This window comes from Pelobates fuscus, chromosome 5 (assembly GCF_036172605.1).
Source record: "Pelobates fuscus isolate aPelFus1 chromosome 5, aPelFus1.pri, whole genome shotgun sequence".
Lineage (NCBI taxonomy): Eukaryota > Metazoa > Chordata > Amphibia > Anura > Pelobatidae > Pelobates > Pelobates fuscus.
This window is the reverse complement of record NC_086321.1, coordinates 179,730,437-179,745,453: the sequence shown is the minus strand read 5'-3', so window position 1 is coordinate 179,745,453 and position 15,017 is coordinate 179,730,437. Positions and strand designations below refer to the sequence as shown.

The window sequence follows — 15,017 nt, the reverse complement described above, 5'->3', positions numbered from 1 at the left end:
GTACACTAGGTCCCCCCCTTATTACAATTTAGGGCCCCCACCCGCCGCTCAGGGGTGGGGGCCAGGGGGGAGGACATTAGGTCCCCCTTATTAGTATTTAGGGCCCCCACCTGCCGCTGAGGGGTGGGGGCCAGGGGGAGGACACTAGGTCCCCCCCTTATTCTTGTTTAGGGCCCCCACCCACTGCTCAGGGGTGGGGGCCAGGGGGAGGACACAAGGTCCCCCCCTTATTCTAATTTAGGGCCCCCACCCATCACTCAGGGGTGGAGGCCAGGGGGAGGACATTAGGTCCCCCCCTTATTAGTTTTTAGGGCCCCCACCCGCCGCTCAGGGGTGGGGGCCAGGGGGAGGACATTAGGTCCCCTCCTTATTAGTATTTAGGGCCCCCACCCGCCGTTCAGGGGTGGGGGCCGGGGGGGCACTATCTTTTTTTTTTTTAAAACAGTGAGCAGTCACAGGCTGCTCACTGTTTACTAGACATGCCCCTACTCGCGGTATAGCGAGTAGGGGCAAAATTTACTAATACCAAGTAATTTTTACTTAGTATTAGTAAATTTGTCTGAAAGACAAATTTAGGTCTTTCAGCCTTTTGGTAGATAACTCCCTGATACCGTGGGAATTAGGGAGTTATCTACCAAGCGACTGCAAGAGAAGTCCTGAGGTGCCGAAGTCCCGAAATTCCGAAATGACGAAGTTCAGAAGTGTCGAAGTGCCGAAGTTGCCGAAGTTCTGAAGTGTCGAAGTTCCGAAGTGCTGAAGTGCTGAAGTTCCGAAGTTGCCGAATTTCCGAAGTGTCGAAGTGCCGAAGTTGCCGAAGTTCCGAAGTCTTGAAGTGCCGAATTGCCGAAGTCCCGAATTGTGAAAATCACGAATTTCGGAATGCCGAACCGAACCAAATTTTTTTCCCATGCACATGCCTAGTATATACTTGTAAATGAAAAGGTTAAACAGAAGGAGAATACACTAAAGGAAACCATAAACCGGGTATTATAACATACTTCCAAGGAATACCATATACCGGGTAGCTATGAACACATCTCTTCTTATACCCAATGACTGTGATATGAATGTGATACAAATGATATATGAATGGACAGGTAAATAACATTTTGTTATGTTTTTTTTTTTTAAATAAACCATAAACAGAGGAAATGTAGAATATTGCATATTCTATATGTTCCTATTCAAATACATATTAAGGTGTTGTTGTCTAATGGGTTGAGGGTAGGGTTCAATCTATTAAATTAAACGTTATGACATAATTTTGCCTATAAAGGGCGGAGGATAATAGACCACGCTATCTTCCTCCTACGATCCGCTCTCCTCTTCTGGTGTGTTCCTGACTTGCTGATACAAAGACGACTACTTAAGATCTCTCACTCTCAGTAGTGTCGTTAAGAAATACCATCTGTTAAGTATATTATTGTTTGCTGTTGAAGTAGAATAAATGCATATTTTTTATAAAGAACAGCAAGAGAGCTCTAATCTCCCTGCTCTGCTCCCTCGTGCGCCGATTAGTTATGCCGGGGCTGGAGTGATGTCACATTCTGACGCCCAGCATCACTGCAGGGTGTGCGAGGGAGCAGAGCAACAAGATCAGAGATCAGCGCTCCCTCGCCGCCCACATGTGATATGCTCAGCTGCCTGCCTCAGAGGGCCGTAGAGTGGCCAGCAAGAAAGCTCTTGAGACCAGAGGACATGAGGCTAACAAAGCATCTGCTGGGAAATTGGGAAGCGGCATTTTTTGCTTAGTGAGATTGAAGTAAGAAAGCAGGGGGAAAGTGTCACCTCCATGGTTCCGGGATGAACCATCATAAGGCATTGTTACTGAGGAAAGGGGCAAAAAGAAGTAGGACAGGCAGCAGAGCTACTGCTACTTGTAATACTGTATTGGTGCATACCCAACCAGGCAGCCTCACCACTACTACCACTGTTAGCCAGGCAGGGGAGGTGTTAAAGAGCCTAGAGATAGAGGTACTATAAACCAATGATCCAGGCAGATTGGAGCATCCCAAGTGTCCAGCCCACCTTGGAACAGTTTGTGTTGTTATGGATGTAAATTAGTGGTAATAAAATGTCTGTTTACCATGTATACCTGTATTCAATTTTCACTCAAAATGGCTGCTAGAGCAACCCCTCCGACCGACTAATTACCTCGTGTAACAACCTGGTTTGATCCACAACATTTGGCGCCCAACGTGGGGCTCCGGGTTTGTGACCCTTCCTGGTCAGCCGTCCTAGAAGACATCGGGGGCAGACCGGCAGTGACGAAAGAGAGCCTGATCAACTCTGAATATATGGTAATGACTGTGGCAGCACCTTGCCTATATATTGCCTGTCCCTGCGATTGGCCTGTCTCCGTGTCTACGTCAGTTGCTGGAGGGCACCAAAGACAGGTAAATAGCTTGCCAGGAGTCCCTTTGTGTAGTACCTGTATATTGATTATCTGCCTCCTGGGGGTGAATGTCTTTTGCATATGGGATGGGTATTTCGCAGGCATTTTATAGCTTTACCGCTACAGCGCCATAAGCGCGTGGCCGGGGAATTGCATTTTATAGCTTTACCGCTACAGCGCCATAAGCGCATGGGCGTGGAATTGCATTTATAGCTTTAGCGTCGTAGCGCCGTAAGCGCGCGGCCGGGGTTTATTGTTAGCCTTAGCACAGTAAGACACGTGGCATTTTTCTTGAGTTTTGGGTTTTAAATGCACGCTATTGTGACACCAAATATTAGTGGCAATGTGCACTGGCAGAGGTTGGCAGAGTACACGCTGTAGGCCTGACACACCCACTTGAAGACAAGTAACTGCTATTCAATCTATAACTGTGAAAAAAGTTTTTTGGTTTTAAATGCACGCTATTGTGACACCAGATATGAGTGTCAATGTGCACTGGCAGAGGTTGGCAGAGTACACGCTGAAGGCCTGACACCCACTTGAAGGACACTGACTGCTATTAGCTTACAGTGGAAAACTTTTTTGCTTTTTAAAGGTACGCTATTGTGACACCAGATATGAGTCTCAAAGTGCACGCTGAAGGCCTGACACCCGCTTGAAGGACACTGACTGCTATTAGCTTACAGTGAAAAACATTTTTGCTTTTTAAAGGTACGCTATAGTGACACCAGATATGAGTGGCAAAGTGCACTTGCAGAGGTTGGCAGAGTACACGCTGAAGGCCCGACACCCAGACGCTTGCAGACAACTAACAACTGCTATTCAATCTATTACAGTGAAAACATTTTTTTTGTTTTTAAATGCAAGCTTAAGCTATTGTGACACCAGATATGAGTGGTGGCACTGGGCAAGTGGGCACAGTATCCACTGTGAGCCTCACACAGAAGCTGGCAGACAACTAACTGCTATTCAATCTATTACAGTGAAAAAAAAATGTTTTTAAATGCAAGCTTAAGCTATTGTGACACCAGATATGAGTGGTGGCACTGGGCAAGTGGGCACAGTATCCACTGTGAGCCTGACACAGAAGCTGGCAGGCAGGCAACTGCTATTCAATCTATTACAGTGAAAAAATTTTTTTGTTTTTAAATGCAAGCTTAAGCTATTGTGACACCAGATATGAGTGGTGGCACTGGGCAAGTGGGCACAGTATCCACTGTAATCCTGACACAGAAGCTGGCAGACAACTAACTGCTATTCAATCTATTACAGTGAAAAACATTTTTTTGTTTTTAAATGTAAGCTTAAGCTATTGTGACACCAGATATGAGTGGTGGCACTGGGCAAGTGGGCACAGTATCCACTGTGAGCCTGACACAGAAGCTGGCAGACAACTAACTGCTATTCAATCTATTACAGTGAAAAAAAAATTGTTTTTACATGCAAGCTTAAGCTATTGTGACACCAGATATGAGTGGTGGCACTGGTCAAGTGGGCACAGTATCCACTGTGAGCCTGACACAGAAGCTGGCAGGCAGGCAACTGCAATTACATTACACAAAAAAAGAAAAGCAGACTGATGTTCTAGCCCTAAAAAGGGCTTTTTGGGGTGCTGTCCTTACAGCAGAGATCAGATGAGTCCTTCAGGACTGTTGTGGACACTGAATACCCTAGCCTAGCTATCAATTTCCCTATCAAATGAGCAGCAGCTACACTTTCCCTCCTCTATCTAAGAATGCAGCTTCAGAATTAATCTAAAATGGATGCTGTACAGGAGGTAGGAGGGTCTGGAAGGGAGGGTCTGCTGCTAATTTGCTGGAATGTGTCTGCTGACCGTGAGGCACAGGGTCAAAGTTTACTCAATAATGACGAATATGGGGTGGATCGAACCGCGCATGTGTTCGCCCGCCGTGGCCAATGCGAACACGCTATGTTCGCCGGGAACTATTAGCCGGCGAACAGTTCAGTACATCACTACCCTGCATGGAGACACTGGGAGACATGGGGACACTGGGAGATATGGGGACACTGAAACATTTGGGGACACAGAGATATCGGAACACAGACACTGGGAGACATGGGGACGCTGAGACACTGGCTGGGAGACAGACACTTAAAGACACTGGGAGACAGGGCTGGACTGGCTCACCGGGATACCGGGAAATTTTCCGGTGGACCGTCGGCACCTGGGGCTGGTCAGACAGCTGGCTGACCTGCGGCCGCAGGGTGAGCTCTTCTGGCGGCCGCAGGGTGAACTCTGAGGGCGGCCGAGGGAGAGCTGGCTGTTCTGACTCTGCTCCCCCGCCTTCGCGCACTACTGAATGAGACCGCGGCCAGAATGTGACATCATATTCCGGCCGCGGTCTCATTCAACAGCGCGCAAGGGCGGGGGAGGAGAGACAGAACAGCCAGATCTCCCTGCGGCTGCACTCAGAGTTCACCCTGCGGCCGCCAGAAAATCTCACCCTGTGGCAGCCCTCAGAGCTCACCCAGCCGGCCAGAAGAAGAGCTCACCCTGTGGCCGCCAGCCCAGACAGCTGTCTGCACACAGGTAGCAATTATGTGTGTGAGTGTATGTGTGTGTGTCTGTGTGTGTGTCTGTCTGTGTCATGGTGTGTGTGTGTCTGTCAATGTGTGTGTGTGTCAAGGTGTGTGTGTCTGTCATGGTATGTGTGTGTCTGTGTTTTTAAAAATAGTGTTTTTACTCACCTTTTTTCCCCTCACGTCGTGCTGATCTCCCCTCAACTGGCCCTGCCTCTATGGCTGAGATCATCAAGCTTGATGATCTCAGCCAATCCGCACTGACACAGGAAGCACCTCTAGTGACCGTCTGAGTGTCTGTCACTAGGAAGCAATGAAAACACTGCCTTTTATATGAAAAGTCAGTGTTTACATTGAAAAGCCTGCAAGGACAGGCTATAAACACCAGAACCACTACATTAAGCTGTGTGTGTGTGTGCGCCTGCTAGTGAGTGCGCTTGCTTGCATGTGTGTGTGTGTGTGTGTGCCTGCTAGTGAGTGAGCTTGTGTTTGTATGTCAATGAGCTTATGTATATCAGTGAGATTGTTTGTCCATGAGCCTGTGTATCAATGAGCTTGTGTGTGTCAGTGAGATTGTCTGTGTCTGCATGTGAGTATCCTTACTGTATAATTAAACGTTTTACTCTGAAAGGACCAATATTTTATATTAGAAAAGGCAATATATATATATATATATATATATATATATATATATTACTCAATCATATGGGGTGGCAAGACATATTACATGCAACAATATATGGCGCAATGACTTATGGGGCTGGCATAGATTTTTTTTCCAGGGCTGCTTTGTATCCCCAGTCCGGCCCTGCTGGGAGACATGGGGACACTTGTGGACAAGGGGACACTGGGAGACATTAAGACATTTGGGGACACTGGGAGACATAGGGACACAGACACTGGGAGACTTGGGGACACTGGGAGACATGGTGACACTGAGACACAAGGGACACTGGCTTGGGCACGCTGTGTCCCTAGTGTCTCCGTGTCCCAATGCCTCAGTGTCTCCCTATGTCTCACAGCGTCCCCATGTGTCTCAGCATCCCCTTGTCTTACAGTGTCCCCTAGTGTCTCAGTGTCCCCATGTTTTTCAGTGTCCCCAAGTGTCTCAGTGTCCCCTAGTGTCTGTGTCCCCTAGTGTCCCTATGTGTCCCCTTCTGTCTCCATGTCCCCATGTCTCCCTGCTGCCTTTACCCCCATCCCTCATGTATTTGAGCTGTAGAGCTGCTGTCTGGACTCTCTGTGCTGTGTAGCTGCGCCCCCACGGATCAATGAGTAGTAGAGAGAGGCAGGGATATGCTGTAACTTCCTATCCCTGCCTCTCTCCACACACAGTGACCCCTACTGGCCGGTGCTGGTATTGCAGAGTAATCTCAGTTTATACTAAAAAAAACACCTGCAATTGTATTGCCGGTATTACTGCAATACCGGCACGGCCAGGCAGCAACAAATACCGGCTGCGCCAGTAAAATACCAGTCAGGTGGCAAACCTAAGAGTAGTGTGTAAAAAAAAATATATGTATATATATTTTTTATTTTTTAAATCAATGGGCCTGGTCCTGGAGCTGCAGCTCCATCAGCCCCTATGTTAACCCGGCCCTGCATGTGTGGTAGTCAAACAAAACTAATAATAGCATGCTTCAACTTTTAGCTAGCTTATGATAGACATATATGTTAGCATGGAATTATGAGTAAGTAGTGAGACGTTTAGGCCAAATTTTAAATTCACAATGACAATCTAAAGGTATCAGGCCACGTCCACTTTAATTTTTGGCTCCATTAAATTTAGATGGATGTGGTAGACCATACATTAAATGTTCTTTTAAAGGTTATGACACGGAATTTCTAATTGACACTGGAGCTCATCTAAGTGTAACAAGTTTACAACTACCTTTATCACCAAGTGCACCTATATGTACAATTGTAGGATTTAACAGAGGTGGAGGATCTATAGCAACATTAGTAAATAATGTTACTTTGGAAATACCTCAGTGTTTAAAAACAAAAATTGATATCTGGTACTGCAAAAATGTTGATAATATCATAGGCACAGATGTTATGCAAAGAAGAGGTTGGATTGTTGTTTTGGGAAACAAAGCAATTTGGAAAGATGCTAAGGGTAGGAAACCAGTGCTATTGGATCCTACTGAATATGAGGAGCTAGGAATTGTTTGTCCAGTAGTGTAGTGTCTACAGAAATGGCCTAATACTAGGGATAGCCTTGAATTTAGAGATTGTACAGAGTTATCCAGATTTATGAGCACAAAGTAAAAATGAATGTGGGAGGTTTAAAAAAGTGTTGATTGACATTCAAGGTCCTGATCCACTCCCACAGAGGCAGTATTGGTTTACCCCCAGATTCAATTGATTCTATTGCAAGTGTCATTAATGACTTGGAACAGAGAGGGTTAATTATGAAAGCAAATAGTACATGCAATCATAATCTGTGGCCAGTGATGAAAAAAGAAAATAATTCCTGGAGATTAACATTTGATTTAAGAACATTAAATAAATACACACCACCTTTGCACATGTGGTAGCAGAATTCCCCGATATGTTGTCACGATTGATGTCAACAGCTAAAGTATACTCAGTACTAGATGTAAGTAATGGGTTTTTCTCCGTACCATTGAAGCATAGTTGTCAATATAAGTTTGCTTTTACGTTTCAAAATCAGCAATATGTGTTTACTGTGTTACCCCAGGGTTTTCACAGTTCTCCAACATATTTTCATCAGGCATTGGCAAACGTTTTGTCTAAGTTTTATAGCCCAGAATGCTTGTTAAAATGTGTTGATGATATGCTTTTGCAGATTGAAACTGAGGAAGAACACCTGCTTCTGTTAAATGAATTATTTTTTCTTTTGCAGGATTCTGGTTTAAAACTGAACACACGCAAAGTAACACTGATGCAACCAGAGGTACAATGCTTGGGTGTACACATTGGTCCAGGACACAAGAAGCCAGTGCAGGAAAGAATCAAAACTATTTCTTCTCTTCCTGTACCGACTTCACACAAGGCCTTACGCCAGTTCCTAGGATTAATTAATTTTTCCAGAGAATTCATAGAAGGGTTCGCTAAAAAAGCCAAACCTTTATATGATCTCTTGAAAAATAGTGAATCTTCATTTGGACCATTGACAGATGAACATCAGAATGCATTTAAGGTACTTAAAATAAACTTACAGGTTGCACCTGCTTTAGCGACAATACATCGAACTGCATCCTTTGCAATTCAAGTACATACTTCAGAGACGGCTGTCTCAGCAGTACTATCAGGGGCGGACTGACAGGTCGGGCAGATCGGTCATGGACCGAGGGCCCGAGGCAGTCAGGGGCCCGGCAGCACAGTCATGCTCTGGCTGAGGAGATCAGAGATCTCCTCAGCCAGAAAACATGATTCCTCCGTTATTCCAGTGATATGCTGCAGGGCCCCTGCAGCATATCACTCTGTAGTTAACCCCCTTCCTCCCTCACCCGTTTACTCTCTCTCAGGGAGACCTGGCAGTGAGTATTCAGCTCTTGCTGCCAGGTCTCCAGCCGTGCGGTGCTGTGTGTGAGGAGGAAGAGGCGGGGCCAGGAAGTGACATCACTTCCTGCCCTGCCTGAAGAGCACTGGACGATAAGTAGCTGGAGCAGCCTGGCAAACAGCACAGGTAAGCTTCTTAGAATTTTAATTCAGGTCAGCACCCCCCTGTCTCCCTGTACCCATATCAGCCCCCCCCCCAGTACCCACATCAGCCCCCCCCAGTACCCAAATCAGCCCCCCTGTACCCACCTCAGCCCCCCTGTACCCAAATCAGCCCCCCCCTGTACTCAAATCAGCCCCCCCAGTACCCCAAATCAGCCCCCCCAGTACCCAAATCAGCCCCCCCAGTACCCAAAATCAGCCCCCCCAGTACCCAAAATCAGCCCCGCCAGTACCCACCTAAGCCCCCCCAGTACCCAAATCAGCCCCCCCAGTACCCACCTCAGCCCCCCAGTACCCACCGCAGCCCCCCAGTACCCACCTCAGCCCCCCTGTACCCACCTCAGCCCCCCTGTTCCCACCTCTGCACCCCTCTACCCACCTCTGCACCCCTCTACCCACCTTAGCCCCCAGTACCCACCTCTGCCCCCAGTACCCACATCATCCCCCCAGTACCCACCTCTGCTCCCACCTCAGCCCCCCTGTACCCACCTCTGCTCCCACCTCAGCCCCCAGTACCCACCTCAGCCCCCCTGTACCCACCTCTGCCCCAATATCCACCTCTGCTCCCACCTTAGCCCCCCTGTACCCACCTCAGCCCCCAATATCCACCTCTGCTCCCACCTCAGCCCCCCAGTACCCACCTCGGCCCCCCTGTACCCACCTCGGCTACCACCTAAGCCCCCTGTACCCACCTCTGCTCCCACCTCAGGGCCCACATCAGCCCCCTGTACCCACCTCTGCCCAACCTCAGCCCCCCTGTACCCACATCAGCCCCCCTGTACCCACCTCAGTGCCCACATCAGCCCCCTGTACCCACCTCAGCCCCAGTACCCACCTCAGCCCCCACCTCAGCTCCCCAGTACCCACCTCAGCCCCTAGTACCCACATCAGCCCCCCTGTACTCACATCAGCCCCCCTGTACCAACCTCTGCTCCCACCTCAGCCCCCCTGTACCCACCTCAGCCCCCAGTACCCACCTCAGCCCCCCTGCTCCCACCTCAGCCCCAGTACCCATCTCTGCTCCCACCTCTACCCCTCATTACCCACCTCAACCTCCTTTACCCACCTCAGCCCCCAGTACCCACTTCTGCTCCCACCTCAGCCCCCCTGTACCCACCTCCGCCCCCAGTAACCACCTCAGCCCCAATACCCACCTAAGCTCCTCCTCCACACACCACATCTCCCCTTGCACCCACCTCAGCCCCCTTTCTCCCTGTACCCACCTCGACCCCCCTGTACTAACCACAGCTCCACCTGCACCCACCTCAGCCCCCCTGTACTAACCACAGCTCCCCCTGCACTTGCCTCAGTTCCCGTGCACCTACCTCAGCCACCATTCCTCCTTGCACTTACCCCAGGATCTACCTATCCCTGTACCCACCACAGCCCCTATGCCACCTCCACCTACCATAGCTCCTATGCCTTCCAGTACCCACTACAGCCACTATGTCCCTCCCTGTGCCCACTACAGCCTCTATGTCCCATCCTGTGCCCACAACAGCCCCTTGTCTATCCGCACCCACCACAGCTCCTTCTGCACACACCACAGCTTCCCCTGCACCCACCTCAGCCCCGTCTGCATCCACCACAGCTGCTCCTGCACCCACCTCACCCCCCTGCACTCACCTCAGCCACCATTCCTCCCAACACTCACCCCAGGATCTACCTATCCATGTTTCTACCCAAACCCCTATGCTCCCACCACATCCCTTATGCCACCTCCAACTACCATAGCTCCTATCCCTTTCAGTACCCACCACAGCCCCTATGTCCCTTCCTGAGCTCACCACAACATCTATGTCCCATCTCATACTCTGTCCAGCCCCACCCCCCACTTCAGTCCCCGTGCCTCCCTGCGCCCACCTCAGTCCCCGCGCCTCACAGTGCCCACCACAGCCTCTGTGCCTCCCTGCACCTATTTCAGCATTTATCCCCCTACACACACACACTACAGCCACTATCCAACTTATACACAGTAGAACCTCTATTATCCAAACACGCACACACTACAGCCCCAGTAACCACCAGATGCCTACTACAGATTCTATCCCACACACACTGCAACATAGCCAGCCCTCTCTACTCACATAATGCACTGCAAATAGCCCCATTCACACACGCAAAAACCCACAAGGAGCCTCACTGTATAGACACACCACAAGCAGCATCCCCACACATACAAAATGACATGCAGCCTCCCTTCACATACACATCACAAACAGCATACCCACCATTGCAATACTGCACACAGCCTTCACACACACAACTTTTACAATCTCTTATAAAGCGCCAACATATTCTGCAGCGCTGTACAATAGGTAAAACAAGAGAAAGGATTAATCTAACACAACACTTTGACATACAGGAACACATCACTAACCACATCCCCCACGCACGCAACCCCACAAGTAGACTCCAAACACATGTGGCTAGTTTTAAGGTTGTACATGTGGGGGATGCTGCTTGTGATGTCCAAAGCAAAATTAGTGGAAGTGTGTAATTAAATTTGCTTTATTTTAATTGCTGGGGAGGCACGCCAGCAAGGGTTACTCCATCTAAAAACAGTGTTTATTAAAACACTGGTTTTGGTTGGATTAACCCCTTAAAAGTAAATCTGGCCATTTTGGGGGGCACTCGGGGATGTGGGAGTCAGGGATTTGTGGCTCACACATCCATTCTGTGTGCTGGGCAGCCTACACATAATATATGTGTAAAAGCACCAGAAAGAAGGGGTAGAAGAATAGCAGGGAACCAGAAAACCTTGGACCAGGACCAGGAGGGCGGGCCCTTGATCACCCACTGCCCGAGGGCCCTGTGAGGTGTCAGTCCGCCCCTGAGTACTATTACAATTGCAGCAAGAGATATGGAGAATAGTGGGATATTTTTCAATAATGCTTTCCCCAGTGGCTAGAAATTTGTGCCAGACATTTGGTAGAAGTACATTTTGCGGTAATTGCAACTGAACACATAGTGGGATTCAAGGACAAAATTCTCTCTCTCCTTTCAGAAAGGAAGCAAATTAATCTGATGAACCCGTGGTTGTTGACGGGTCCAGATTCTGTTCAGATGGGAAGTACTATACAGTTTTTTTTCCCACGCTGTGTAATTTGACTCATAACTCTCTGATTGGTTACTTAAACCCACCAATCAGAGGGCTCTGAGCCTAATTGCAGGGTGGGGCACGGCTTTATAAGCCTTCCCCTGCCCTGCAGAGCTCAGTCTGCGTGAAGCCCTCCATGGGTGAAGATGGATTTTTTTTTTTTGTGCTCGTTTTTTTTTTTTTTTTATAATTGCGTCGGTCATTATGGAGTTTTATTTGGCCTTTTTTGGGGCTGAAAAAAGAAGATTTTAGAAGAAAGAAAACATTGAATGGTAAGTTTTATTAATTTTTTTACAGGTACTTAGTTAAAGGTCTCCCCCTCATTAGTTTTTAGGGTGAGGGGGGTAGGTAGGGGGATACGTTTTATTGGGGGGGAGGGGGTGACTAGGGGTTTGGGGACCCCTAGTCACCTGGGGGGGGGGGATATTTTTTTAGGGCCCCCACCCGCCGCTCAGGGGTGGGGGCCAAGGGGGAGGACACTAGGTCCCCCCCTATTACAATTTAGGGCCCCCACCCACCGCTCAGGGGTGGGGCCCAGGGGGGAGGACATTAGGTCCCCCCCTTATTAGTATTTAGGGCCCCCACCCGCCGCTGAGGGGTGGGGGCCAGGGGGGAGGACACTGGGTCCCCCCTATTACAATTTAGGGCCCCCACCCACCGCTCAGGGGTGGGGGCCAGGGGGGAGGACATTAGGTCCCCCCCTTATTAGTATTTAGGGCCCCCACCCACCGCTGAGGGGTGGGGGCCATGGGGGAGGACACTAGGTCCCCCCCCTTATTCTATTTTAGGGCCCCCACCCATCGCTCAGGGGTGGGGGCCAGGGGGGAGGACATTAGGTCCCCCCTTATTACTTTTTAGGGCCCCCACCCACCGCTCAGGGGTGGGGGCCAGGGGGAGGACATTAGGTCCCCCCTTATAAGTATTTAGGGCCCCCACCTGCCGCTCAGGGGTGGGGGCCAGGGAGGAGGACCTTAGGTCCCCCCCTTATTAGTATTTAGGGCCCCCACCCGCCGCTGAGGGGTGGGGGCCAGGGGGAAGTACACTAGGTCCCCCCCTTATTACAATTTAGGGCCCCCACCCGCCGCTCAGGGGTGGGGGCCAGGGGGGAGGACATTAGGTCCCCCTTATTAGTATTTAGGGCCCCCACCTGCCGCTGAGGGGTGGGGGCCAGGAGGAGGACACTAGGTCCCCCCCTTATTCTTGTTTAGGGCCCCCACCCACTGCTCAGGGGTGGGGGCCAGGGGGAGGACACAAGGTCCCCCCCTTATTCTAATTTAGGGCCCCCACCCATCACTCAGGGGTGGAGGCCAGGGGGAGGACATTAGGTCCCCCCCTTATTAGTTTTTAGGGCCCCCACCCGCCGCTCAGGGGTGGGGGCCAGGGGGGAGGACATTAGGTCCCCTCCTTATTAGTATTTAGGGCCCCCACCCGCCGTTCAGGGGTGGGGGCCGGGGGGGCACTATCTTTTTTTTTTTAAAACAGTGAGCAGTCACAGGCTGCTCACTGTTTACTAGACATGCCCCTACTCGCGGTATAGCGAGTAGGGGCAAAATTTACTAATACCAAGTAATTTTTACTTAGTATTAGTAAATTTGGCTGAAAGACAAATTTAGGTCTTTCAGCCTTTTGGTAGATAACTCCCTGATACCGTGGGAATTAGGGAGTTATCTACCAAGCGACTGCAAGAGAAGTCCTGAGGTGCCGAAGTCCCGAAATTCCGAAATGACGAAGTTCAGAAGTGTCGAAGTGCCGAAGTTGCCGAAGTTCTGAAGTGTCGAAGTTCCGAAGTGCTGAAGTGCTGAAGTTCCGAAGTTGCCGAATTTCCGAAGTGTCGAAGTGCCGAAGTTGCCGAAGTTCCGAAGTCTTGAAGTGCCGAATTGCCAAAGTCACGAATTGTGAAAATCACGAATTTCGGAATGCCGAACCGAACCAAATTTTTTTCCCATGCACATGCCTAGTATATACTTGTAAATGAAAAGGTTAAACAGAAGGAGAATACACTAAAGGAAACCATAAACCGGGTATTATAACATACTTCCAAGGAATACCATATACCGGGTAGCTATGAACACATCTCTTCTTATACACAATGACTGTGATATGAATGTGATACAAATGATATATGAATGGACAGGTAAATAACATTTTGTTATGTTTTTTTTTTAAATAAACCATAAACAGAGGAAATGTAGAATATTGCATATTCTATATGTTCCTATTCAAATACATATTAAGGTGTTGTTGTCTAATGGGTTGAGGGTAGGGTTCAATCTATTAAATTAAACGTTATGACATAATTTTGCCTATAAAGGGCGGAGGATAATAGACCACGCTATCTTCCTCCTACGATCCGCTCTCCTCTTCTGGTGTGTTCCTGACTTGCTGATACAAAGACGACTACTTAAGATCTCTCACTCTCAGTAGTGTCGTTAAGAAATACCATCTGTTAAGTATATTATTGTTTGCTGTTGAAGTAGAATAAATGCATATTTTTTATAAAGAACAGCAAGAGAGCTCTAATCTCCCTGCTCTGCTCCCTCGTGCGCCGATTAGTTATGCCGGGGCTGGAGTGATGTCACATTCTGACGCCCAGCATCACTGCAGGGTGTGCGAGGGAGCAGAGCAACAAGATCAGAGATCAGCGCTCCCTCGCCGCCCACATGTGATATGCTCAGCTGCCTGCCTCAGAGGGCCGTAGAGTGGCCAGCAAGAAAGCTCTTGAGACCAGAGGACATGAGGCTAACAAAGCATCTGCTGGGAAATTGGGAAGCGGCATTTTTTGCTTAGTGAGATTGAAGTAAGAAAGCAGGGGGAAAGTGTCACCTCCATGGTTCCGGGATGAACCATCATAAGGCATTGTTACTGAGGAAAGGGGCAAAAAGAAGTAGGACAGGCAGCAGAGCTACTGCTACTTGTAATACTGTATTGGTGCATACCCAACCAGGCAGCCTCACCACTACTACCACTGTTAGCCAGGCAGGGGAGGTGTTAAAGAGCCTAGAGATAGAGGTACTATAAACCAATGATCCAGGCAGATTGGAGCATCCCAAGTGTCCAGCCCACCTTGGAACAGTTTGTGTTGTTATGGATGTAAATTAGTGGTAATAAAATGTCTGTTTACCATGTATACCTGTATTCAATTTTCACTCAAAATGGCTGCTAGAGCAACCCCTCCTACCGACTAATTACCTCGTGTAACAACCTGGTTTGATCCACAACATTTGGCGCCCAACGTGGGGCTCCGGGTTTGTGACCCTTCCTGGTCAGCCGTCCTAGAAGACATCGGGGGCA

General features: G+C 49.1%; 1 long non-coding RNA gene across 1 annotated transcript in view; it reads left to right on the top strand.

Annotated features, from left to right (window-relative positions):
- Positions 1-15,017, top strand: part of LOC134612681 (uncharacterized) — a 645,290-nt gene that overhangs the window by 493,520 nt on the left and 136,753 nt on the right. The window lies entirely within an intron of this gene.